The sequence below is a fragment of the Papio anubis genome, chromosome 6 (assembly GCF_008728515.1).
Source record: "Papio anubis isolate 15944 chromosome 6, Panubis1.0, whole genome shotgun sequence".
Lineage (NCBI taxonomy): Eukaryota > Metazoa > Chordata > Mammalia > Primates > Cercopithecidae > Papio > Papio anubis.
In genome coordinates, this window is record NC_044981.1 from 21,492,430 (window position 1) to 21,517,877 (window position 25,448).

A 25,448-nucleotide genomic window follows, 5' to 3' on the forward strand; every position below is an offset into this window, starting at 1 on the left:
TTCAAGACCAGCCTGGCCAAGATGGTGAAACCCTGTCTCTACTAAAAAAAAAAAAAAAAAATTAGCCGGACGTGGTGGCATGCACCTGTAATACCAGGTACTTAGGAGGCTGAGGCAGAGGATTGCTTAAACCCAGGAGGCAGAGGTTGCAGTGAGCTGAGATCGCATCACTGCACTCCAGCCTGGGTGACAGAGCGACACTTCATCTAAAAAAAAAAAGAAAAAACAGAAAAAGAAAGTGAAACGTTAACCAGCTATCCCATAAACCCTGGAACTGATATTTCTAAAGCTAAGTCGGTATGTTGTTTTTTCCACTGCAGGCCTGAATTCGAATTCTGCATAGCCGATGTATTTACTTTTTAAAAATCTGTATTTTTGTTTTTATAAAAGGCACGCAGACCTTGCTTCCGTGAGTCATCTACCTGTAACTAGTGGACAGAGCTGGCTGTCATGCTCATGGAAAGGCTGCTCCTGCTCTCGAGGAAGCTTGGTGAGCAGATGTCAAGTAAATGAGAAGTGGCGTCTACTCTCAGAGTTGACGGCCCAAGTTGAGGATTTGATGTGTAAAAGGATTGTTGTGAGTCCTCAACTATGTGTCTTTGCAAGCCAACAGAATGCTCTGTCACAGGGGGAACATCAGGAAGTCCTGTGACATTAGTCAAGATCATAGACAGCGACTGAGAGCAACTCCTAAAGCAGTTGGCATGCATTCCCAAGAGGAGAAGTGTTGTGCTGGGGAGATGTGTATTATGGCTCTGCTACCATATACTTCTCAAGGGCATGTACTGTTTTACAGTGGTAAGAAAGGCTTTGCAATGTGTTAAGCAAGACACCATGAAATGTGTATGTGAATCATTGTTAATATATGGCAGATACAGGGGGAAGTCCATATCGTGGTCCCAAAGGTAGAGGTTGCCTAACGGTCAGTAACAAAGGGAAAGAGAATATTTATGTAGTTTAGACCCGCTGAGGCATATGAGAGGGTAGTAGTCACTTGAACAAAATTGAGACTCTGCCAGAAAAAAAAATGGGAGATCCTGTGCCAGTAAATTACAAATTTGAACTCAATTCTCCCTGAATCCAAAGCTCATGCTTTTTCTATTACATTAATTTTCAACCTTTTTGGGTCATTGGCCCCTTTGAGAGTTTGATAAAAGCCATTGGAAAAAAATGCATGTTACCATAAAAATGCAAATGTGCACACAGATATAAAACTTATATAGAATTTCAGGGTGGTCACAGACCTCCCTGGGGCCTCGTTTATTAATCCTCTATTACACATACCACGATGCCAAGGAAGGTTGATCGCATTATCCAAGTGTTCTTACAGGTCTTGCAGCCAGATCTGTGTGGAGAAGTGTTTTCTTTAATTAAACCATTAAGTTCCCAGGTCTACCAAACTCACTTCTTAAAAGAAAGTCTTTTTCACTTGATTAAAAAGAACCCTGTTTTCATTCCTTGCATTCAATAGAAGACTTTTTTTTTTGAGATGGAGTCTAGCTATGTCGCCCAGGCTGGAGTGCAGTGGCACGATCTCAGCTCACTGTAACCTCCACCTCCTGGGTTCAAATGATGCTCCTGCCTCAGCTTCCTGAGTAGCTGGGATTATAGGCACCCACCACCACACCCAGCCAATTTTTATATTTTTAGTAGAGACGGGGTTTCACCATGTTGGCCAGGCTAGTCTCGAACCCCTGACCTTGTGATCCGCCTGCCTCAGCCTCCCAAAGTGCTGGGATTACAGGCATGAGCCACCACACCTGGTCCAACAGAAGACTTTTTAGGCGGGCTTATGCTGTCCACAGAGGCACTCAGCAACGGTTTTCCTTACAGGGAATATCACATGTTTGGATCGGGGTTTACTTGAATCTTAATCTTGTCCAGACAGACACACCTCCCAACTTAAGATCTTCCTTTTTGCCTCCCATCAGCTCTACCTTGGTTCTTTTATTTTACAAGCTCCTCTGCAACTACCCTCTACCTCTCTTTGTGCCTCAAAGACAAAATGTATTGAAAATCTAGATAAGTGGAACTCTTTTATAAAGCATTTGATTTAAAATGCAATATGCAATTTTTCTTTTTCTTTCTCTCTTTTTTTTTTTTTTTTTTTTTTTGAGACTGAGTCCCACTCTGTTGCCCAGGCTGGAGTATAATGGCGTGATCTCTGCTCACTGCAACCTCTGCCTCCTGGAGTCAAACAGTTTTCCTGCCTCAGCCTCCCGAGTAGCTGGGATTACAGACACCCACCACCATGCCTGGCTCATTTTTTGTATTTTTAGTAGAGACAGGGTTTCACCATGTTGGCTAGGCGCTGACCTCAGGCGATCCACCCGCCTCGGCCTCCCAAAGTGCTGGGATTACAGACGGGAGCCACCGTGTCCAGCCTCAAATGCAATTTTCTTACGTGAAACCAAAATATATTAAAAACTGTGTTACACCGGGCGCAGTGGCTCATGTCTGTAATCCCAGCACTTTGGGAGACTGAGGTGGGCAGATCACCGAAAGTCAGGAGTTCGAGACCAGCCTGGCCAACTTGGTCAAACTCCTGTAATCCAGCTACTGGGGAGGCTGAGGCAGGGAGAATTGCTTGAACCAGGGAGGCAGAGGTTGCTGTGAGCCAAGATCACGCCACTGCACTCCAGCCTGGGGGACAAAGCGAGATTCCGTCTAAAAAAAAAAATTGTGTTACAATTAAAATGCAGCATAGAACTTAGAAATAATATATAGTTTTCTTTTAGATGCCAGTGACTCCAAAAGGTATTTTTTAAATTTCTATTTGAAATCTTACAATATAAGAATCTAGGTAAATGATTTATAACTGTTGGTACGCATACTGTTGTTAAACAACAAAAATCTGGCCATTATAGAATGCTCCAGAAATTACAAACATACACAAAGAGGAAAACAAAAATAATCTTCATCCCACCACCCTGAAATAATCTGTGTAACTTTTGTGAATAGGATATTCATTGCTCTTCTCCCTGTGTGTGTGCGTGTGCATGCACACAAAATTGAAATGATTTTAACATGGTGGGCATTTGCATACATTTTCAAAACAAACTCTGTCTTCATATTTATTGACTTTTTCTTTAAGATACAGATAGGCCGGGCGCGGTGGCTCAAGCCTGTAATCCCAGCACTTTGGGAGGCCGAGACGGGCGGATCACGAGGTCAGGAGATCGAGACCATCCTGGCTAACACAGTGAAACCTCGTCTCTACTAAAAAATACGAAAACTTAGCCGGGCGAGGTGGCGGGCGCCTGTAGTCCCAGCTACTCGGGAGGCTGAGGCAGGAGAATGGCGTGAACCCGGGAGGCGGAGCTTGCAGTGAGCTGAGATCCGGCCACTGCACTCCAGCCTGGGTGACAGAGCGAGACTCCGTCTCAAAAAAAAAAAAAGATACAGATAAAACTGTAATAACGCTAAAAATGCTAAATAATACTACTAAAAATAACTATAGTATTAGATTAGATAAGATACTAATGATGGTAGTAGACCTGGATAGAAAGGCTTTTCTTTTTATTATTATTATTATTATACTTTAAGTTCTAGGATACGTGTGCACAATGTGCAGGTTTGTTACATATGCATACATGTGCCATGTTGGTGTGCTGCACCCATTAACTCGTCATTTACATTAGGTATATTTCCTAATGCTATCCCTGCCCCTCTCCCCACAATAGGCCCTGGTCCCCACAATAGGTCCCGGTGTGTGATGTTCCCCTTAGAAAGGCTTTTTCTTTAATTAAAACAATGTAAAAGTGATAACTCCTCCGATACTGTTTGGACAATGTTTTTCTCTATTTAAATCATGTGACCACACACCCTGGGGGTTTGGAAGAAAACATAAATTTTACGAGAGTCAGGTCACAACGAAAACAAACAAAGAATTCAAGAATAATCTGTCGAGTTTCACACTGTCATGCTCACAACTTCACAGCAAACCTTTGGGATTAAATTGTGACACATCCAGGCTGAGGATCCAGAGTTCCAAACCTTCACTAACGTTTGAAGAATGTTGGTGGTCTTGTAAGAGAACCTGAAGAGAGAGAGGAAATGGTCAATATTAGAGAATAATCTACAGAAAGTAAAACATGATTTCCTTTCTTCTACCGGGAAGTATAGCTGTTCAGCCAAGATTAGGTTTTCTTTGTGCAAGGCTGTTTCCTGGGGTGCAAAAAGAAAATATTAAAACTCTTCCTTAAAAAAATTATAGCTTCTATATATGTATAGTTCTACATACTTTACAATATATGTTAATATAGTAGGGCATATACATATTGTATAAACTAATAGGTATATGTATATGGGGAGTTAACTGAACTCATATTCATGTATATTTGGGGATGTGTATACTCAAAAGCCTTTTCAGGAGCGGAGTGCATTATCCAAACAGATCACCGCTTATCTTCCCTCAAAATCCTTTCTTTATTGGAGTCTTGCAAGGGATTTTATTACATGGTGGAGAATCACATCCTCACTGGAAAATGCACTGAAATTGCTTTTTATATGTGTCTTTTTGACAACTGAACTAATTATCGAATGGAGTCTGATAGAGGAAGAGGGCCTGTGTCCCCAGCTCTTTCTCCAGGCTAAGTGAGAACAGATTCCTTCATTTGTTCAGCATTTATCAAGGCCATTCTACATGAGCACCATTGAGTACTGTGAGGGAAACAGAGATGATTAAGTCATGGTTCTGATGATCATCAAGAATTGAAGGAAAAGTGAAACTCTATACTGGAAATATGGGCTGGGTGCTGGGAAAGTGCTGAGGAGGGAGGACTTAGTTCACACTGGAATTGTCAGGGAGGTTTCCAAACAGGAGATTTCCGTGGGCAGTCCTGAGAGCTGGCAGTGCTGGATAAGGAACCAAATAGAGCTATGGAGGTGTGGAAAGTATTCAGTCTGTTGCAAAAAGCAAAGTGTTCAAATAGGTGGGATTCCAGGCTATTTAGAGTGATAGAAAGAGCCATAGATGGGACTGGAAAGGAGATTATGGAGGTTCTTGAACATTGTGCTAAAGAGTCCAGATAGTAGCACTGTAAGATGGTTAGCATCATCCTCATTTAAAAAAAAAAAAAGTTTTTTTTAGACAAGGTTGCACTCTCTTGCCTACGCGGGAGTGCAGTGATGCAATCATGGCTTCCTGAAGCCTCAAACTCTTGGACTCAAGGCATCCTCCTGCCTCAGCCTCCCGAGTAGCTGGGACTAGAGGTGAATGCCACCATGCCTGCCTAGCATCCCCATTTTTATACATGAAAAAAACTGAGGCTCAGAGAAGCTCAAAGTTGCAATGCAGGTATACTGCAGGGCTGGCCTCGAATCCAACATTCTTTCCACTTTTAATTTATAACAGAAGTATAAAAAACAAAGATGCAATATAAAATGCTTTTGTGCATTATTGGTTAATTGTCATGTGCATTTAGAAGAGGTAAGCTGAACCAACTGATAAGACTTTACAGCTGTATTATTAGTCCTTTTAAATTAATATGTTTGAAAACCTACTATAGTGCCCACAATTGCAGCTGTTAAAGAGTTAGTGACAGACACTGAAACCGGCGTGGCCTTCACGTCCCCGGTGTCTGAAGCAGTGCCCGAACCACGGCAGGTGCTCCATAAATGCAAAGGAAATAAAACCGATTCCATTTTTATTTTAAAGTCTATTAAATTTGAATTCAATCAAGAAAGTTGATTAGAAGTTGATTACAAGATGCATGCACACAAATACATTTGAAATGAATTTATGTCTCTTAATTATGGATTTGAGATTTTATTTATGAAAACTAGGGTCTCTGAATTTCCATTTGATAGCTACCTAATTTTTGTATTATTGAGAGAGTCCATTGGTGGAAAGCACCCAGGGTTAGGAGCTAGATTTAGGTTTGAATCTTTTTATTTGAGACAGAATCTCACCCTGTTTCCCAGGTTGGTAAGCAGTGGCGTGATCTTGGCTCACTGCAACCTCTGTCTCCCTAGTTCAAGCAATTCTCCTACCTCAGTCTTCCAAGTAGCTGGAATTACAAGAGTGCACCACCACACATGGCTAATTTTTGTATTTTTAGTAGAGGCGAGGTTTCACTATGTTGGCCAGGGTGGTCTCAAACTCCTGACCTCAAGGGATCTGCCTGCCTCGGCCTCCCAAAGTGAGCCACCACGCCCAGCCAAATTCAGGTTTGAATCTTAACTCTACACTTTTTTAAACCTTGGATAAATCTTGATTTAATCTTGGATAACTTCCCTGAGTTTCCATTTCCTCATCTGTAACATGGGAATAGTAACACTACTCCTTTGCAGGATCATTGGAAGTATTAGAAATAAACTCCACATTAAGTCCATATATATAAAGATATGTAAAGATACACAGGTATGCTACATACAAAGTCACGTAGTAGGTACACAATGCATTGTGGTCATCATTGTTATTTTCTATTTTAATTTTTTAAAACTCCGTTACACTTCTGACAGATAGTCATTTCGTTGGCTAGCCTTTCTAGCTCATGAAACCCGTGACTATGTTCTATAGCCATATAATTTTCTCAAGCTTTGAACATTAAAATTAAATACAGAATAATCCTGCAGATATGGATAACTTCAGCTCAGCTATTTCCTATCTGTGAAAATATCACAGTTTATTTAATAACTGATGTCAGAATAGGTTTCAAGCAACCTATAGAATAGTAATGAAGCTGGGTTTAAACAAATGTGTCTGTTTATATTTAATTCCCTCCACTTTCTGATAGAATGAACAGTTTTATTAGAAAATAATCAGTGTGTGGATCTCTTTTCTACACATTGTTTCCACCTTAACTACCTAGACCCTCTTAATCTCAATGATTCTCACTGAGTTGGGTTCTTAACAGATAACAATGAATTTTAAGCACAGTGGGTACCGCATTCTTCATTCTGTGGGGAAATTGATTTGATGGAACAATAGATTTTGAGTTCCAATCTGGGGCGGAGTGCAGAATTTACAGAATAAAATAGATAAGTCAGCAAAGTAAACAATATCTTTCGAGGACTTATCATTCCCTCTCCAGAAAGGGCTGGCAGAGTCATTCTTTTGCTATGTATCTTATTTTGTTAGAGATATAAATCTCAGTTATAAAATCAGTTGAGGTCAGGCACAGTGGCTCACACCTGTAATCCCAGCACTTTGGGAGGCCAAGGCAGGCGGATCACTAGGTCAAGAGATACAGACCATCCTGGCCAACATGGTGAAACCCCCATCTCTACTAAAAATACAAAAATTAGCTGGGTGTGGTGGCGGGTGCCTGTAGTCCCAGCTACTTGGAAGGCTGAGGCAGGAGAATCGCTTGAACCTGGGAGGCGGAGCTTACAGTGAGCCAAGATTGCACCACTGCACTCCAGCCTGGGCAACAGAGCGAGACACCATCTCAAAAAAAAAAACAACAAAAAATCAGTTGAGGACTGTGCTATGCAACTTTATAAACCACATGCTTGAGAGCTTCACAAAGTTTCCCTAAACTTGGAGCATCCTACTCATCCCCTTTCACTCAGGAATTTTTCATTAGAGGCTTGAGACATGTGAGTTAATAGGGTTCATGATCCTCATTCTGTTTTTCCTCTAAGCAGGTCTCCTAAGAGCATTAATTTGCGCATTCTATTTCAATAGAGACTTTAACACAAAAAAAGGTCAAATTATTACCCACATAATTTTTGTCACTTATTAGAGAAGTCTCAGTTGTCAAGTCCCTTTTCACCTGAGAAGTTCATGTGGGATGAGTTCCAACTTCTTTGCAGTGATCCGTGCTGATATTCAACATTCTGGAAATACTGCATGCAAATCTCAACCTGTAGGTGAAAGTTACCTTTTAACCTTCAACTCCCGCTTCAATAAAGACAAGTTTCAACCTTTTTGGTAACAGACATTAGTTAAATTCTAACAGTCTAATTTTTTTGTTGTTTGTTTTTGTATCAGCCATACAACATCCCCAAATGGTTTACTTTTCTAACAAAAATGATTTTTTTTTCTTGGCTGGTTTTTTTTTTTTTCCTCTCTCTCTCTTTTCTATGTTGCTCAGGCTGGTCATGAACTCCTGGCCTCAAGTAATTCCCCTGCCTTCCAAAGGGCCGGGATTACAGGCATGAGCCACCACACCCAGCCTTAAAAAAGAAATTTTTGAAATGGAAATATTCCGTACTGTCATGGGCTTCTATTTGAGGGTAAGAATCCAAAGGTCTTTACAGAGGGTCTCCTGCAGTTTGCTGGACCGCAGCCAGTCACTATGGAGGAAGAATAGGGTGGGAGGACTCAGGGTATCCCCACAGGCACCTTTTTCCCCCCCAATGGAGCTGATAATCCTAGGTCAAACTGTGGGTCCCGCAAAATTCTACATAAAACCCTGATTAGGGGAGGGATTGCATTGGGAGTTATACCTGATGTAAATGACGAGTTGATGGGTGCTGACGAGTTGATGGGTGCAGCACAGCAACATGGCACAAGTATACATATGTAACAAACCTGCACGTTATGCACATGTACCCTAGAACTTAAAGTATAATAATAATAAAAAACAAAAAAATAAAAAAAACCCTGATTAGAGGCCTAGAGAATAAATCCATTGATTTACAAGAGGCTGTCCCTGACCTCACGGGGTGATTCAGAGAGGGCCCAGAGATGTCATTCACATTTAAAGGAAAAACGCAACTTGAGTCTTGCAGCTTGAGTCTCAGGCTGGACTGCACTTATTCAAGTGCCCTCTTGTTCCTTCTCATCATAGTCTCCTCAGATGCCAGGTGTGGGCCTGCAGCCATTTGGTCCAATATTTGCAAGAGTGATCATCTATATCCTCTTAGTGGTGCCTTCTGCGCCACTCGGGTCTGAAGTTGGAAGGGTGATATTGAGGCAAAACCCCAGAGCAGCTTGTCGACTTTGTTTCCACTGGCTTCTCCTCGTGTTTTGGTTGACCTGGTCAACATGACTCCTCCCAGCATTCAGGACTCCAAATAGAGTACCACTCAAAACGTGTACGTCTTCAGGGGACTTTCATTGCAGGTGATTTTCTACTGAGGGAGAAGGTAGGAGAAGTGTTCAGATGCTCTAAAAATTCAAGTTCCCCAAATGCAAAGGATCTTGCCACATCATGACTTCTTCCTAATGAGCCTCTCTTTGCAGGGGAAAGAATAGTTCCGATTTGAATGGCAAAATCTCTCCCTTCCAAGAAGGAAGGCTCCTCAGATGAGATCATTTTACTTCTCTGCTCGACACCTTCTCATCCTTTCACATCTTAGTAAAAACCAGTGATTAAAATGGTGCCATCTCTACATGATAGGGTCTTTTGGCAACTCTCAATCCTCATGCCTCCTCCTTCTTTCTGACCCCATTCCAGCCTCAGTGGCCTCCTCACGGTCCCTCCAGCATGGTCCGCATGTCCCTGCCTTTGGTCTTTGCACATGCTCTGCCCTCTGCCTGAAATGCTGTTCTGTACATCTCTGCAGAGCTCTTTCCATGGCCTCTTCTAGTCTTCACTCAAATACCACCCTTCCAAGTGACACCTTCCCTGACCGTCCCGTCTAAAATTATACATATAACTCCCATCCTCCCATAACACTCTTCCCATCCTCCTTCTGTGCTTTAGATTTATTCTTAGAACTCACAACTGTCTAATGTGCTATCGTTCAAGCAAAATAAACAGGAGACCATTCGCTGGAGGCTATCTTTGTACTTTGTGTTCCTACGTAACAACCTCCCCACCCCCAAATAACTTAGTATATAAACAAGCTGAAACATAAGTGAACAGTGTATATATATATATAGAGAGAGAGAGTAACAAATAGCCAAGTTTCAGCCAATCACAAGCAACCAACTCATCACACCATGACGAAATAAGGCAAACACCTAGCTGTAGCCAACCAGGTGACTGCTCTGCTTTGCTTCTGAGTTCAGCTCCTGTTGCTGGGCGGCGCTGTCTGAACTTCTGGTTCTGAGGGCTGCCCAACTTAGGAATCCTTCTTTGCTCAAATAAACTCTTAAATTTATTTGAGAGACAAACTCTGTCTAAAAGTTCTTCTTTAACACTATGTAGTTTGAAAGTGTATCTCATTATCTGTTGGCTTTTTTTTTTTTTTTTGAGATGGAGTCTCACTCTGTCACCCAGGCTGGAGTACAGCGGTGCGATATCGGCTCACTACAACCTCTGCCTCCCAGGTTCAAGCAATTCTCCTGCCTCAGCCTCCCAAGTAGCTGAGATTACAGGTGCCCGCCACCACGCTCAGCTAATTTTTGTATTTTTAGTAGAGACGAGGTTTCACCATGTTGGCCAGGCTGGTCTCGAACTCTTGACCTCAGGTGATCCGCCCGCCTCAGCTTCCCAAAGTGCTGTGATTACACGCATGAGCCACTGCACCCAGCTTATCTGTTGGCCTTTAAAAATGAAAGCACCACAAGGGCAGGGATTGACATCCTATTTGTTCATTCCTGTATCTGCAGCACTTAGAATGGTGTGTGGCTGGCACGTAGTAGGTGCTCAATGAACATGGATTGAACAATGAATGCGTGAACAAAGAATAAAGTTAGGACCATTTATGGCCTCTGTGTGTGTGTGTGTGTGTGTGTCTGTGTGTGTGTGTGATGGAGTCTCACTCTGTTGCCCAGGCTGGAGCACAGTGGCACAATCTCAGCTCACTGCAACCTCTGCCTCCCAGGTTCAAGTAATTCTCCCACCTCAGCCTCCTGAGTAGCTAGGACTACAGTTGCCACCACCACGCCCAGCTAATTTTTGTATTTTTAGTAGAGACAGGTTTTTACCATGTTGCCCCATCTGGTCTCAAACTTTTGACCTCCAGTGATCTGCCTACCTTGGCCTCCCAAAGTGCTGGGATTCTAGGCATGAGCTACCACGCCCGGCCTATGGCCATTCTTGACTATCCTCAGCCAAGGGCACCCAGCTCATGCTTTCCCAAAGGCCACATGGTTTTCACAGCACCCTGCAGAAGATCAGAGGTGCTGCCCAGACTCTGGTTGTGCTCCTGAGAAACTGAATTTTCTGCATCCTCTTATCATTGGCCACTGACCTGGCTGAGATGCAATCTGTGTTCCTTGGTTTTTCGTATGCATAAACTGAATGTTTGAAGCCTCACCTTCCTTTGGATACAGATGAAATCATATTTAATGAAATATAAATCATAATGACTCTCAGCCCCCCTCCACCCCGCATAATTGCAGGAACTCTAGGCATCCCCCTGCCCCAGTTGATTTCTGTTCATGTTCTTCCCTGCCAAACTCCCTAAGGCCCTTGTCAGTGCCCCTTGAGAAAGGTCCCCACTATGCCTAGCCCCTGAACCACTGGGAGTCTCCTCTGCCCAGCACCAGAGCTCCTTCATGGGCTCTAAAGGCGCGAGGGGGAGGAAAGCAGCCAGCTGCTTCTGCTAGTGATATGCTAGCGAGCGGGGCTGGGAAATGCTGGGTAGAGAAAGGCGGGGTCCCTGGCTAGGGCTCCACCCTCAGGCCTATACCCACGGACCTATGTGAGAACAGGCATTTCTGTTTTACCGCCCAAATATTGCATTTTCCAACACCACCCTGGCCCGCCACACCCCCCATCCTGTGCCTGTAAAAACCCGGAAACCCTAGAGGGCACAAACACAAGCAGCTGGACATTAACAGGAACACACCAGCAGAGGAAGACACCGGCAGAAGAACACACTGACAGACACCAGCAGACACCAGCATGTCATCGCCCGCAAAGTTCAGCCCAGGGCAGTCAGAGGAGAGCCCGGCCACTGGGCGGCCCAACTCCAAGGGAAAACCACCTTCTCACTCCACACCCCTTCTGGCTCCCCCATCCATCTGCAGAGAGCTACTTCCACTGCTCAGTAAAACCTTGCTCTCAGCCTGGCGCAGTGGCTCACGCCTGTAATCCCAGCACTTTGGGAGGCCGAGGCGGGCGCGCCACAAGGTCAAGAAATCGAGACCATCCTGGCCAACATGGCAAAACCCCGTCTCTACTAAAAATACACAAATTAGCTGGGCGTGGTGACGCATGCTTGTAGACCCAGCTACTCAGGAGGCTGAGGCAGGAGAATCGCTTGAACATGGGAGGCGAAGGTCGCAGTGAGCCGAGATCGCACCACTGCACTCCAGCCTGGGCGACAGAGCGAGACACTCCGTCTCAAAAAACAAACAAACAAACAAACAAAAACCTTGCACTTACTCTCCAAACTCACGTGTGATCCGATTTTTCTGGTACACCAAGGCAAGAATCCAGGGATACAGAAAACCCTATTTCCTTGCTGTAAGGCAGAAGGTGTAATTGAGCTGATTAACACAAGCCGCCTACAGACGGCAAATTTAAAAGGGCACCCTGTAACACACACCCACTGGAGCTTCAAAAGCTGTAAACATTCACCCCTAGACACTGCCATGGGGTCAGAGCCCACGATCCCCACGACCTGCCTGTCTGCCTGCTCCCCTAGGGGTTTTGAGCAGTCGAGCACCTGAGCCACAGCCCCATCACACCCCCGAGATGGGGACAAGGGAACTTTTCTCGTTTCACTTAGACTCACAAAGTCTTTAGGTGACCACAACTGCTTTTGGGTCTGGGCCCGCACTTTACAATTACACAGTTTATAGGCAAACCCTCGGGCTGGTGGGAGAGTAGAGAACTTGCATTCTCTTATTGCTCCCCTCTTCCCCTTCTCCTTCCAGGTGTCATGCAAAATAATAGCCTTTGACTCCAGGACCCAACACAGATATTTCTGGAGTTGTCACCCATGTGCCAGAAGTTCCTAGTCTCTGACCTTATAGGACACCTTGCAATTCATTCTCATTCTATTTAGAGGATCCCTTAGAGTGCTAGTCCATTCTTGGTTTCTGGCTCCTAAGTTCACTCACCATTTATCAGGAGGCAATTCTTATTCACCCCTTACTAACTCCTTGGGAGAGTAAGAATTGCCTTCTGGGAATACAACACCAATTCTCTCAGGGCTTTCTAGGAAAATCTGCTATAGATTTCTGTGTATAAACCCACTTCTTTCTTTCTTTATACATAAGCTCACTGATGGAGCATACACCAGCACACCCCTACTGGATTTAAGGTCACTTCCCTCTTGGAAAATCAATATTTTTCTTGTATATCACAAATCAAGAATTTCCTGGTAGAGAAAAACATTATCCTAAAGTCATCCTTCTTTGCTTTTTTTTTTTTTTTTTTTTTTTTTTTTTTTTGAGATGGAGTCTCACTCTGTTGCCTAGGCTTGAGTGCAGTGATGCGATCTTAGCTCACTACAACCTCTGCCTCCTGGGTTCAAGCAATTCTCCTGCCTCCGCTTCCGAAGTAGCTGGGACTACAGGTGTGCACCACCACACCCAGCAAATTTTTGTCTGTTTTTAGTAGAGACGAGGTTTCACTATATATTGGCTAGGCTGGTCTTGAACTCCTGACTTCAGGTGACCTGCTCACCTTGGCCTCCCAAAGTGCTGGGATTATAGGCATGAGCCACCACACCCCACCCTGCTTTACTCTTAAGATTCCAAATTATGACCTTCCCATATTCCTTCCATCCATTTTAGTCCCCTCCCTACACCCTCATAAACCCTCCATTTGTGACGCTCTCGGATTGGAAAAACATGAATCTTAACAAAATAATGCCCCACCTTCCAAAGCAAATGTGTTGTGTTCAGCATCCTTTAATGATTTGATTGTAGCTTGAAGATGCCTATTAGATGTAAGCAATAGAAGTAGGAGATACTGTTGCGGGAAGTGACCAATGTTTGGTGCCCACCTTAGAATCACGAGAGAGTAGTTCCTGCTCTAATTCCTGAGCAGTGAGCTACACGTAGCTGTCTGTAAGGGTAAGAGGTCTTGAGGCCGCTCCTCCCTGCAACCTGCTTCACTGGGCACCCTGCATGCTGGTCCTTTGCACATTGCTTTGCACACTTATCCTGCCTTGCTGTAGCTTTAGGACAAACAAGTTTGCTGAAGCTTCCACAGTGTGCTTCTCTTTGAAAATGGCTCAAAGCTGAGAAAACATTAAGGATCAACTGTTCTCAGAGGAAAAAAAAGAAAAATATGCAGGGTTTGTCACTGCCAGGAAAAGTGATCCTAAACTTTCACCCAGAATTATATACTGTGCTTTCATAAAGGCTGTTTCTAAACAGCTCTGGCTGGTTCTCACACAGTAACAAGACAGCCTGTCATTGAGACTGCAGACCAGTTCTAAACCCCTTCTCCAGGAACCTGCAGGCTGCAGGCCAGTTCCAGTTTAAGCCCTTGGCTAGGTAGTGGCCTGGTCTGCAGCTTCCAGGTTCAATTCAAAGTCCACAGCTTTTAGAAATAAATGTTTCTTGTGTAAAGATTTGGTGTCATAAGGTTGCTGCTTCCAGAATCTGTTTTTACTGAAAATGTGAACTGCTTCTATTATCAAATATCTTTAAAGCCTTGTGACCTGAAACAAAGTATCACAAAGGTTTGAATGTTATAAACTGAAACACAGAAAACTGGCATACTTCAGCATTTTAACACATGAAAATGTCAATCTGTAGTTAAGGCTCAAATTTTCAATAGCTTCAGTGGCTGACACAGATTCTACTTGGAATCGCTGCTGATTTATTCATCCTGGAATAAATGCAATGCCATTATATCTTGGTGACAACAGAAACAAGCTTTGGCCAGGTCTGTGCATAGTTTAGGGATGAAGAAAATAAGTTTTGAAAGGCAATGGGCATTGCTGATTATAGATTTTTATTAGGAACAGATGTGGGGCTCTGGTTTTTAGTGGTAGACAAACTGTTATTGAAAAAAGTCAGCTGACTAAAAACCATAGTATCTTCTTTTTTAGGAAAGAAAAATATTAACAAATTTAATTCATAATCTTGTTTGTTTGGTTGGTTGGTTTTTTGTTTGAGACAGAGTTTCTTTCTTGTCGCCCAGGCTGGAATGCAATGGCGCGATCTTGGCTCACCGCAAACTCCGCTTCCTGGGTTCAAGCGATTCTCCTGCCTCAGCCTCCTGAGTAGCTGGGATTACAGGCACCCGCCACCAGGCCTAACAAATTTTTGTGTTTTTAGTAGAGACGGGTTTCACCATGTTGGCCAGGTTGGTCTCGAACTCCTGACTTCAGGTGATCCACCAGCCTCGGCCTCCCAAAGTGCTGGAATTACAAGCATAAGCCACCATGCATGGCCCATAATCTTTTTCTTTAAGAGATCACCCAATAAGCAAAAAAATCAGAAAAAAGTTCTGAGATATTTGTTAATGTATATGTGGAATAGTGCATAAACAGCACTATTTTTGTTAACATATCTCCAGGCTAAAGCGGAGTTTTAGGAAGTAATTATAACAACTTCTTTTACCACCGCACTTAAGCTTCAGATCTCTCCACTTTACATTTGTTTATGGCTGTCCCCGTTGAACAGTTTTCTCCTCTTAGGATGTATTGATTCTAATGCCAAGTTATACACTGTGTGATCATTTTATGTATTCCAGGGCTGTCATTTTTCTTTCTTCAAGGAAAGCGTAAACATTTTGGGTCACTTGCTGCCCTATTTTGGGATGGGTCAGCTAAAGGGGAGATTTTAGACATTGTGGATCATTTCTATCTCTCTCTGACACCCCCCTTTGTTTCCAGCCATTTACTGAGATCCCTCCATTCAAGGATACTCCTTGGAAATTTCAAATGACACTTCTAATCATAGATCATTGGCCACAACTTATTCACATGCCCACACCTAGCTTCAAAGAAGGCTGGGAATTGGAGTTATTCCAATCCAGAATGGTGCTCATATCAAGCAGCCACGTGGCCAGTTAAAGAATCAGGGCTTCACTTTCTAGAAGAAGGGAAAATAGGCAGTGAGAACAATTGGTGGTCTGTATCACAGGCTTGTACCAAATTACTCTCCTATCAACAGAATACAGCAGCTCCTTCTCCTCCATGTTTTCACTTAAATTTGATGTTGTCAGACACTTTGATTTTTGTCAATCTGATGGACACTCATTCTTTTTTTTTTTTTCAAAAAAAGGTATATATCCATATCCTGCTTTCATTCCCTTTGCCTCACAGATAATCATTCTAATATATTTTAATATATCTTTGTGAATATTGTGCATACTACATTTTTTTGGTATGCATCCACTGTTTAATTAATTCATAACATGATTGATTCTATATCTTTTTTCAATAAGCACTGTGTTTTTAGCTTCCATCCATGTTGCTATTTGTGCTTCTACACTTTTGTGGCCGATCACTGCCTAACACTCTGTGGCATTCATCCATGCATTTTACTCTCCCAGTGATGGATGCTCAGGTTGCCTCACTCCCTGACATCCCTTATACCTTACAGCAAACCCGTGTGATAAGTCTTATCATTCCAATTGTACAAATGAGAAAACTGAGGTTTGGAGGGGTTAAAGAATTTGCCCCAGGTTCCATTGTTAGGAAGAGAGAGAGAGAGCCAGAAGAAATCCCCTCGTTAGTTGTCGAAGAGGTGATGCGTCTCTGGTATGATATCAGAAGTTCTGGGTAAGCTCCTCTGTCCTGCGTGTCTTCTCCATTTGACTCCAATGATGCCTCCAAGTTAAAAGCAGAAATTATTTTCTTTGACTTAATGATTCCTCTCTGATCAGAATCCAAATAGATTGTAAGCCTCATTGCGTATTTATGCCTTGTGGTTAAATGAGTTTTCAGCCCTTTTCTGGGGGTGTATAGCTCTTGAGGGTTTAGAGGGCAGTGTATCGTTTGAGACAGAATTCCACTGTGAGTGTATGAAAACCCAAGTAACAGTGGCTTCAACAAGTGGCTATTCGGTTATGCAAGTGGTTCTCAAAGTGTGATCTCCAACCAGTGGCAGCAGCATCCTCTGGAAATTTGTTAGGAATACAAGGCTCAGGACCCCACCTCAGACCTTTGGAATCAGACACTCTCAAGAAGGGCCCATGAATCTGTGGTTTTATGAGACCCCCAGGTGATTCATGTGCCCACTCCAGTTTGAGAGCTACAGGGTTATCCTCCATAGCAAAAGATCTGGGGTTAGGCAGTCAGGGCTGGCACCATAGTACCAGCAATGCCAATGAGCATCCAGGCTCTTTCTGCTTCCCTGCTTTGCCATCTTGAGCATATGGCTTTCATCTCTGGAAGCAACATGTATTTTATTTTATTTTATTTTATTTATTTATTTTTTTTTTTTTAAGAAGGAGTCTCACTGTGTCACCCAGGCTGGCATGCAGTGGCCTGATCTCAGCTCACTGCAACCTCTGTCTCCCGGGTTCAAGTGATTCTCCTGCCTCAGCCTCCTGAGTAGCTGGGATTGCAGGAGCATACCACCATGCCCGGCTAATTTTTGCATTTTTAGTAGAGACGGGGTTTCACCATGTTAGCCAGGATGGTCTCGAACCCCCTACCTCAGGTGATCCGCCCATCTCGGCCTCCCAAAGTGCTGGGATTACAGGCGTGAGCCACCATGGTCAGCTGGAAGATGTATTTTAGATACCTCATCTGCATTCCAGATAGAAAAAAAGGGAAAATTCAGGGTGGTGCCTATATCAAGAAATCTTTCCCAGAATCCTCTGCTTACGTCTCCCTGAGAGTAAAAGTCACATAGCCATGTCCAGATGCATAGAGTCTGGATAGGTGAGGATGTGTTAACTGTGCACATTGTCATTGTTCTCTTGCCCCCAGACTGGGACTCTGTTAGTGGAAAGAACGGGGGGATTGATGCCACATGTAAGCAAATCAGCAGGTTCTACTATTTGTACTTAAAAGCAGAGATGGGAGAAGCCACATTAGAGCAGTAAGTAGTCAAGAATGGCTTTAACCTGCTTCATAATTTTTCTGGTGGTTGGCCTTAGTATGAAGATAAGAGATCTGGACCCTTTTCCAGCCTGTACACTTGAAGGAGACTGCTGTTCCACCTGCATGAACAACAGTTGTTTGGATTTGTGGCCAGCAGTTTTCTTTTGTCCTTAGAGATCAAGCGAAGTTCCATAATTCACGCCCACTAAATCTGTAACACTAGCCTCAGCACTGAGACTAGATTCTGTCTTGCAAAAACCACAGAAGTGATTAGCAGAGGGACAGAAACAGATTAAGAAGGGCTTGTTATGCTGAGTTTGTTTACACGAGCTCTCCACCCACAGCCCAGGAGAAGGGATCATCTTTTATTTTTGCCTCTTGGCCTTGAGCCTGTTTTTTTGTTTTTTCTCTGAGTATCTCTGCCTGTTGACTTACTCTCCAACTCAGGGTTTTGTTTTTGTCTTTCACTTATTTTCCAGGTATACTTGGGAATAGGCCTCTGAATGGAAAGATAATATGTATTTTTGTCTCAGTCCCCCAAGGACTGTCTTGTGAAAAAGAATAACCAGCCCTGCCCTGTCTTAAGCATTGCAAAGTGCAGGGAGCTGGTTGCCCAGTAGCCCGTGGGCATGCTTGGGCCCTCCAGCCTTCCCTTGAAGGGGCGGGGCCCCTGCAGCTAACAGAAGACCTTTCATGTTTCCTTGCTCCTAGGAGTGGGTTGTGCCCATCAACACTACAGGTGGGTCCTAGGCAAGTGCCAAACAAGCAGCTGCACAGCCAGGGACTTTGAGCTGGTTGCAGCTCCCCTCTCTTTGTGCCCCTGCCAACTCACACACACCTGGGATTTCACCAGCTGCCTGCCCACTGAGCCCCCTTCCCACCATGTGACCTAATCCTCATTACACCTGCTCCTCTGCAGGGCAGCCAGCCCGTCCCCACCTTGCCTAAATAAGGCCTGGGGAGGTTTGAACAAGAACTATGCTATTCATGCCTGAAACAGCCAACTCCCTCCAGTTTCATGGCAAATTACGAGGGATTGAGGTTTACTGTGAAGAAAGGCTAGACCTGATGATTAATCAGCCTGGTCATATGGGGATCAAATTAAATTGGACCTGAGGCCTCAGCTCCAAAATGGAATCAAATTTTCTCTCTTGGCAGGATACGTGCATTGGACTGAGACTACAAACACAGCCTGTCCATCTTCCTTCTTTGCATACAGATATTGGTTTGTAATTTTAAAACACAGCAAAGAGGTGAGACAAACACTACAGTTTAAAGTGAATGCAGGGCTTCTATTCAATTCAGCAAAGATTTATTTTGTCCTTTTCCCTAAGAAGTCTCCCAGTTAGGTGTTAGGGGTAAGAAGGCTGCATAATACCAGATCTGCTTCTTCAGGGAGGTCAAAATCCAGTAAGGAAGATAGACATGCTATTAATATAAATTTGACTATTAAGCACAAGAACATACACAAAGCTATAGAAACCATTAATTGTTGTTGGGGATTAGCAATAACTTTTACAGAGAAGGTAACTTGTGAGCAGTTTTGAAAGATGTGTGGCAGCTTTGTGCTCTCTCTCTCTTTGGGCAGACACTGTGAAGTGTCCTGCAGTTGCGATATTTTCTTTAATGGTGTCTGACATTGTTTTGCACCATTACTGCCTCTCATATTCTGTGCATGAGTATAGTCCAAGGCTAAAAGCAGTAATCACCTTTGGAAACTGCCAACAAACATGAATAACTCTTCTGGGGCCAACTTTTCTCAAGGAAGTAATAAAAGTACTCTTGTGGCTAATGGCAGTAAGCATGAAAGTCTCTTTCTGGCTCTCTCACTGCCTTGTGACTTTGGACATGAAATACAATGTATCAGTCGGTTGCCTTTACAAATGCGAGCTCTTTGTGATGGCGTTAATCAACCAGCAAATGAGTTGTAAGCACTTACCTATGTGCTTGGTGCAATTCATTGTCACTTTTCTGAGTCACAGAAGTGCAGAAAAGATGAAAACTGGGATAGAAAGGATACCAGTTGCAATGTATAAGCAGCAACTTTGTAATTTTAAAACAGAGTATCAGTTTCAGAAATAACTGGAGTGGCCACTAAAGTATTTATGCAGCTTGAGAATTTTAGAATTCTAATAACTTTTAGTCCTTGCCTCACCTTCTTCACTAGAGATCACCTACTGTGGTAGTCCAGGAGCCTTCAATGCTGTTTGTCGATATTTCCAGTTCTGTTTTTGGAAACACAAGGGATTACATTTCGTCAGCTCCCTGAGTTTAGGCCCAGCCATATGTTTTGCTTTTACCAGTGAAATGTGAGTGGAAATGGCATTTCATATCTGAGTCAAAGCACCTAATTGCAGTGCTCAGTTACACAACCCTCTCTTCTGCCTCAGCATCATGGAAGTCTTTTTTGATAAAGAAGCGCTTTGCTGAACCATCCTAAGGAGGCGAGCTTCCTTAAAAAGTCACATGGGGCTGTCTTTGCTTAACTAAAAAATGGTAATAACAGTGAATTTTTTGTTTGTTTCTTGGAAAGCCACTGAGATTTAGGGGCTGCTTTTTACTGCAGTATAACCTAGCTTGCCCTGACTAATGCAGCAACTGAATAACCATTATTAACTATATTAACATGTAAGAAAATGGAGTAATTCAGAACACACCCACCTTAGGTAGACTGACACACAGAAGTCATCTTAAGTTATTTCTGTGCATAGTAAGGCCCTTTATACACAAACCTGCAGCACTAATTCAAATTACCTTTTTTTTTTTTTTGAGATAGACTCTCACTCTGTAGACCAGGCTGGAGTACAGTAGCACAATCTCGGCTCACTGTAACGTCCGCCTCCTGAGTTCAAGCGATTCTCCTGCCTCAGCCTTTCGAGTAGCTGGGATTACAGGCACCTGCCACCACACCTACCTAATTTTCGCACTTTTAGTGGAGACTGGGTTTCGCCATGTTGGCCAGGCTGGTCTCGAACCCCTGACCCCAAGTGATCCACCTGCCTTGGCCTCCCAAAGTGCTGAGATTACAGGTGTGAGCCACCGTGCCCGGCCTCTCATTTTAATTCTCATATCAACACTATATGATAGGTAGTACTACCCACATTTCACAGGTAAGATTCACAGAGTTCAACTAACTTGCCCAAGACCACATGTAATTGGCCAGTGTGATGGCAAATCCTAGGTTCTCTCCCTTAAACTTGCTGCCTCCCAGGACTGATATGGATGATTCCCTCCTGGTTCTATTAGTCTGTACATATTCACATGAAGCCAAACCCCACATGGGCCAGGTAATTCGCTTCCCTTTCTTCCTATGTTCTCTAACCTCAGTCTCACTTGAATTCTGTCTGAATCAAGTGTCTGATAGACATTTCCCTTCAGGGTCAAGGAAACCAAATGGAAGAACATGGATGGAATGGGGAAAATCCACCCCGATTTCTGGAGAAAACAAACCACATAATTGGTCAACAAAAGTGATCATTATGTGAAGCACATGCAACATTTTTATGTCGCACGTACGTTTAACAACAACAACAAAACAGAATTTCAAAAGCTCTCAAAAGGCTATCCACTCTGGTCTTCTAGAAAAGATAGGCCAAGTGCGTTGGCTCACACCTGTAATCCCAACACTTTGGGAAGCCGAGACAGGCGGATCACGAGCTCAGGAGATCGAGACCAGCCTGGCCAACATGATGAAACCCCATCTCTACTAAAATACAAAAAAAGTTAGCTGGGCATGGTGGCACACGCCTGTAATCCCAGCTAGTCAGGAGGCTGAGGCAGGAGAATCACTTGAACCTGGGAGGCAGAGGTTGAAGTGAGCCGAGATCACACCACTGTACTCCAGCCGGGCAACAGAGCAAGACTTCGTCAAAAAAAAAAAAAAAAAAAAAAAAAAAGAGAGAAAAGAAAAAGAAAATAAAGGAAAAGAAAATAAAAGATGGTTGTAACCCACCCAGGGCAAGTGTTTATCAGTATTAACTTCCATGGTCTTCAATAAAATTTTCACTATTTCACGCCATAATTTGTTTGGGGGAAACTCCCAAGTTTCCCCATATTTGCATATGGTCTCGCAGTCCAACATCAAGGTTATTATATGCAGGACAGAGGGACGCTCTTTCAGGGTTGGGACCCTGGCAATCTTATCAATTGATGGATCTCAGTGCCTCGTTTAATGCCAGGCAGTAAGCCCTTAGAGACATTTATTAAACAAATACATAAAGTTAAAGAACTTATGACCACTGACATAGAGTACAAAATAAACACATAAATAAGAATGTGGTTTTACCAAAATGAAAGGAAGACTCACTTTAGCCAATCACATGAATGATTGTCCCTTAAGATCTGGGTTATGCAACCATAAGTAAGTCACATACACGTCTTGTTAAAGTCTAAACTCAAAAATGAAAAATGATTTCTTCCTGCACATTTAAGCTGAAAACCTCCTTAGGGGTTTCTGTTTTATGCACACTAATTTAATATTAATAAGAATTATATTGCTACGCCTAATATACGACTTTGGTGAGGGAAGAAATGTACATTGGGGCTTTTGGACATCTTTGGGGATCTGCTAGTATCTGGACTTGGCTTTCACAAGTGTAAACAAAAGCTCAGTTGAATGAGCAATGGACATGCCTTGCCGAGTTGCTGATTAGCAAAACGCTATTTGAGGAAACCCACATTCTTCTTTGAAGTGTAATTCACCTTGCTCAATAGCACATGGGACAACTGAAATTTTTGAAGTGACCATTGCTATTAAACTGTTCTGGCTGGGTGTGGTGGCTCACGTCTGTTATCCTAGCAGTTTGGGAGACCGAGGTGGGTGGATCACTTGAGACCAGGAGTTCGAGACCAGCTTGGTCAACATGGTGAAATTTCCTCTCTCCTAAAAACACAAAAATTAGCTGGGCATGATGGCGCACATCTGTGGTTGCAGCTACCTGGGAGGCTGAGGTAGGAGAATTGCTTGAACTCGGGAGGTGAAGGTTGCAGTGAGCCAAGATCAGAGCACCGCACTCCAGCCTGGGCAACAGAGTGAGACCCTGTCTCAAAAAAATAGAATAAAATAAACAGTTCCTAATTCCAATGTACGTGTCATCATTCCACAGTGAAGGTAAGAGATAAGTCACCAGAAGGATTTTATAAAATCTCTCTACACACACACCCACCCCAAAAGATATATGAAGGTGTAAAATATATCAAGCATATACAGATGTATAGCACGGTTCTACAAATCTACAATTTGCTATGAACTTCTCTGCTGTCCTTTTAACTATTAGGCCAATTCTGAATCCCGAGTCAATTTCCTTTCCTTCCTGTCGTTGGTTTGTTTCAGGGCAAAATTTAAACAAACGCTTTGTCCACTAAAATTGTGTCTGGAATTGGTGGGTTCTGGGTCTCGCTGACTTCAAGAAGGAAGCCACAAACCCTAGCAGTGATTGTTACGATTCTTAGAGATGGTGTGTCTACAGTCTGCTAATGTGTTTGGACTTTCTTCCTTTTGGGGCGTTCATGGTCTCTCACTGGCTTCAGCAGTAAACCTACAGACCTTCCCGGTGAGTGCTACAACTCATAAAAGCAGCATGGACCCAAAAAATAAACAGCCAACAGATTTATTACAAGACTCTTTATTTAACACCCCCCCCACCCCACACACCTCCCACACAACGGAAGCTCACCTGACCACGTTGTTGCTGGCTTGTTCGGGCAGGCTGCTTTTATTGCCTTATCTGGCCCCACCCAGATCCTGCTGATTGGTCCATTTTACAGAGAGCTGATTGGTCCATTTTACAGAGAGTTGATTGGTCCATTTCAACAGAGTTCTGATTGGTGCGTTTACAATCCCTGTGCTAGACACAGAGTGCTAGACAGAAAAGTTCTCCAAGTCTCCACCAGGTTAGCTAGATACAGAGTACTGATTGGTGTATTTACAAACCCTGAGCTAGACACAGAGTGCTGATTGGTGCGCTTAAGATCCCTTAGCTAGACATAAAGGTTCTCCGCCGTCCTCACTATACTCAGGAGTCCAGCTGGTTTCACCTAGTGGATGTGGTACTTGGGGCTGCAGGCGGAGCTGCCAGCCAGTCCCAAGCCGCGCCTGCACTCAGCCCGCACTCAGCCCTTGGGCGGTGGATAGAACTGGGCGCCATGGAGCACTGGGCAGCGCCCGTCGGGGCGGCTCAGGAGCCCACGGCGGAGGAGAGTGCTCTGAGATGGCGGGCTGCAGATCCTGAGCCCTGCCCCGCGGGGAGGTGGCTAAGGCCCAGCAAGAATTCGAGCATGGTGCATGCGGGCCGGCAGTGCTGGGGTACCTGGCGCAACCTCCGCAGCTGCTGGCCCGGGTGCTAAGCCCCTCACTGCCCTGGGCCAGGTACGCCAGCCGGCCGCTCAGAGTGAGGGCCCCCACTACTGAGCCTGAGCGCCCCCACTACTGAGCCTGAGCGCCCCCACTACTGAGCCCGCGCCCGCGCCCGCGCCCGCGCCCATACCCACCCGGAACTCGTGCTGGCCTGTGAGCACCACGCGCAGTCCCGGTTCCCGTCTGCGCCTCTCCCTCCACACCTCCCCACAAGCAGAGGGAGCGGGCTCCGGCCTCATCCAACCCAGAGACGGGCTCCCACACTGCAGTGGCGGGCTGAAGGGCTCCTCAAGCACCGCCAGAGTGGACGCGGAGGCCGAGGAGGTGCTGAGAGTGAGGGCTGCTAGCATATTGTCACCTCTTAGAATCACATGGAGGGATTATGGTCGAGGTCATGCATAGGTAACCAGGTTGTGAGCTCTTTGCAGTTACCCAGGCTGTTGTGCAGCGGCATGATCATAGCTTACTACAGCCTCGGACTCTTGGCCTCAGCCTCCCAAAGTGCTGGGATTATAGGCCTGAGCCACTGTACCCGGCCATGACTCATTTTTAAAAAATCCTTTTCGTACCTTGTCTTGCTCTAACTAGGTGTCTAGTAAGTGTCTGTCAAGTAGGCTAAGTCAATACTTGTATCCGGTAACAAAGCTGAGATTATACTTGTACAAACTCTACAACCAATATTTTGCTGTCAGCTTTTTGAGAATGGGAAAATGTTGGTTTTGCTTTTAGGATTTATTGGGTTTAGTTTCAGACTCATTATAAACAATGCTTCATCTTTAACTTTCCAAGTAATGAGCTACAGTACAAAGCACTTTTCTGAACCGTTTGAGGATACGTTGGCGACCCAATATCCCATCACCCAGAATACTTTAGTGTAGATTTTTCCTACTATGAAGGAACATTCTCCTATTAGACCACAATACAACCATCCAAGTCAGGACATTAACATTGACAGTGTTACCCTCGAATCCTCAGAGCCTATTCAAGTTTCTCCGGTTGTCTTAATAACGTGCCCTATAGCAAAAGGATGCAGTCGAGAATTACACAATGCATTTAGCGAACACGGCTCTTCACTTCTCTTTTGTTAGAAACTGTTCCTCAACCTTTTCTTGGCTTCCATGAGCCTGGCACACTTTTCAAGTGTACCAGAGGCTGACTTGATAGAATGCCTCTCCAATGTGCCCCCTTACAGGTGGTGTTCAGTTCAACTGCTTAAGATAATGTGTGCCAGGCTTCCCCAGTGCCAACGTACTGGTTTTTTCCCTTTCTTTTCTTTCTTTCTTTTCTTTTCTTTTCTTTTTTTTTCTTTTTTCTTTTGTTAGAAACAGAGTCTTGCCCTGCCACC

At 44.0% G+C, this 25,448-nt stretch overlaps 1 long non-coding RNA gene across 3 annotated transcripts; it reads right to left on the reverse strand.

Moving 5' to 3' along the window:
- Positions 1-175: 175 nt before the first annotated feature.
- On the reverse strand, positions 176-23,479 carry LOC103883517. 3 transcript variants are annotated; one of them, XR_002521444.2, is made up of 4 exons: positions 19,904-20,584; positions 7,722-7,812; positions 3,946-4,039; positions 176-1,345 (listed from the first exon to the last, which is right to left on the reverse strand). It is a non-coding gene; the product is annotated as an uncharacterized LOC103883517 (long non-coding RNA). The 3 variants fall into 3 exon arrangements; XR_004184208.1 differs by lacking the exon at positions 176-1,345 and adding an exon at positions 23,424-23,479 and having other exon boundaries at positions 3,834-4,039; positions 19,904-19,973; XR_002521445.2 differs by lacking the exon at positions 176-1,345 and having other exon boundaries at positions 3,834-4,039.
- Positions 23,480-25,448: the final 1,969 nt, after the last annotated feature.